We start from the raw sequence: 2,712 nt of genomic DNA on the forward strand, positions 1-2,712 counted from the left end.
CCCACCATAGGCTCAATAAAACTATGAGGGTTGGGTCCCTGCAGTTGTTCACTGGTCTAGTTTAAGATCTCAGATAATTTCGCTGATCAATACAGGCAGTCCAACTTACAACGATTCTACTTACAATTTTTTTTTTTTTTTTTTTTTTTTTTTGAGACGGAGTCTCGCTCTGTCGCCCAGGCTGGAGTGCAGTGGCCGGATCTCAGCTCACTGCAAGCTCCGCCTCCCGGGTTTACGCCATTCTCCTGCCTCAGCCTCCCGAGTAGCTGGGACTACAGGCGCCCACCACCTTGCCCGGCTAGTTTTTTGTATTTTTTTAGTAGAGACGGGGTTTCACCGTGTTAGCCAGGATGGTCTCGATCTCCTGACCTCGTGATCCGCCCGCCTCAGCCTCCCAAAGTGCTGGGATTACAGGCTTGAGCCACTGCGCCCGGCCTACTTACAATTTTTTGACTTTAAAATGATGAAAAAGCAATATGCATTCAGCAGAAATCATACTTCAAGTATCCATACAACCATTATGTTTTTCACTTTCAGTACTCAATAAATAAAATCATCTAACACAAGCCCATTTTATAATAAACTGCTGAAATATTCAACAGTTTATTATACAATAGGGTTTGTGTTAGATGATTTTGCCCAACTATAGGCTAATGTCAGTATTCTGAGCGCATTTAGGACAGGTTAGCTTAAGCTATGATGTTTGGTAGATTAGGTGGTGTGTTAGTCCATCCTCATGCTGCTAATAAACACATACCTGAGTCCCGATAATTTGTAAAGAAAAGAGGTTTAATTGACTCATAGTTCCACATGGCTGGGGAGGTTTCAGGAAACGTACAATCATGGTGGAAGGGGAAGCAAACACATCCTTCTTCACATGGCAGCAGGAAGAGAAGTGCTGAGCAAAAGGGGAAAAGCCCCTTATAAAACCATCAGATCTCATGAGAACTCTCATTATCACGAGAACGGCATGACTCAATTACCTCTCACCAGGTCCCTCCCATGACACTTGGGGATTATGGGAATTACAATTCACGATATTTGAGTGGGGACACAAGCAAACCCTGTCAGGTGGGTTAAATGCATTTTCAACTTACACTATTCTCCAATTATGATGGGTTCATCAGGATGTAATGTCATCATCCTAAGTCGAGGAGCATCTGTGTTCCAAATCAGCTAGTGGGACCATCCTAGGCTCTGTCATCCTAGGTAACATAGACTTCACCCCCAAAGCTATTAGAAAGTATTTATTGAGTCAAGGCACTGTGTTCAATATTAAAATTAAAAGAAAAGGAGACATAATCTGACCTTAAAAGGATCCATAATCTAATGAGGGAGAAGGTAAATATAAATGAATTTAAATCTCTGATTTCTCATCATTGAGGAAAGGTGTACTTTTGGATGACTGAGTTTTCCAGATGCTGAAGGTTTCTCCCCCAAATATACAAGCTTTATTCCATTTTAACCACTTTTGATTGGGAATACTTTCTAAATACACAGTTGCTTTCCTTTAAAGGATTTGGTCAATGACTTCTTCTAGTGATGTGGGATGGTTGTTCTGAGCATGTTTCCACTACCACCTTATGATACAATGATGCCTTCAAGGTCTATTGGAATGACCTTATGCTAAATGACTCCAAACTCCTAAGTTTTGTGGGATTTTTTGTTTGTTTGTTTTGTTTTTTTTATTTTTTAGACGGAGTCTCACTCTGTCACCAGGCTGGAGTGCAGTGGCATGATCTCGGTTCACTGCAACCTCTGCCTCCCGGGTTCAAGCGATTCTCCTGCCTCAGTCTCCCAAGTAGCTGGAACTACAGGTGCACGCCACCATGCCTAGCTAATTTTTGTATTTTTAGCAGAGACAGGGTTTCATCATGTTGGCCAGGATGGTCTTGATTTCTCGACCTTGTGATCCGCCTGTCTCAGCCTCCCAAAGTGCTGGGATTACAGGCGTGAGCCACCGCGCCTGGTCAAGTTTGTTTTTTGTTTGTTTGTTTGTTTGTTTGTTTATCATTGTTCTCTCTTCTCTTGCTCTTGACTTTTACCCTTTTCACTGTACTTGCTTTCTTATTAGTCCTTTTTCCTTCTAATATGCTTCTGCTCATCTGCTGTGGGTTTGAAAATCAGGAAAGTGGCTTCTCCTTTAGGCTATTGGTTCAGCTGCTGCAACAGAGACCAGACAATAGTGACTTTACAAGGTTATTGCTCTCCCATGGGAAAAATGCAAGGTGGTCAGCATTCTAGGGCACTTCTCCAGGTCATCTGGTGACTCAAGTTCTTCCTGCCTTGATGCCCTGTCTCTAGGGGGTTGTCCTGGTCAGCATCATCAAAGCTGCCCTCTCCTCCACCCCATGTCCACAATCCCAGACTTCACAAAGGAGAAAGAGGAAGTAGAGAACAGCCAGCTTCCTTTTAAGGATGTGGCCCAGAAATTAAACCTATTACTTCCACTTATATCTCACTGGCTAGGACTTAGTTCATACTTCCACCTGGCTGCGAGGGGTTCTGGGATATGTGGTCTCTAGTAGGGGAGCCATAAATCCAGGTTTTAACCTTGGGAGCTCTACTGCAAAAAGGAAGAGGGAAAGAAAAGGGGCTCTTAGCAGTCTCTGCCACACTGGATCTGTTGAAATTTTGTGTGGAGTAAGTAAAGGTGGGCTCCAATTGAAGACACAAGGTGATCTGCAGAAAAAGCCCCTCTCCTCCCCTCCC

At 43.5% G+C, this 2,712-nt stretch overlaps 1 long non-coding RNA gene across 1 annotated transcript in view; it reads right to left on the bottom strand.

Moving 5' to 3' along the window:
• Positions 1-1,954: 1,954 nt before the first annotated feature.
• Positions 1,955-2,712, bottom strand: part of LOC108534957 (uncharacterized) — a 12,477-nt gene continuing 11,719 nt past the window's right edge. Inside the window, exon 3 of the long non-coding RNA XR_001887079.1 lies at positions 1,955-2,163. This is a non-coding gene — a long non-coding RNA (uncharacterized LOC108534957). The remainder of the gene's footprint in view (positions 2,164-2,712) is intronic.

The sequence above is a fragment of the Rhinopithecus bieti genome, unplaced genomic scaffold, assembly GCF_001698545.2.
Source record: "Rhinopithecus bieti isolate Rb0 unplaced genomic scaffold, ASM169854v2 scaffold_11380, whole genome shotgun sequence".
NCBI lineage: Eukaryota > Metazoa > Chordata > Mammalia > Primates > Cercopithecidae > Rhinopithecus > Rhinopithecus bieti.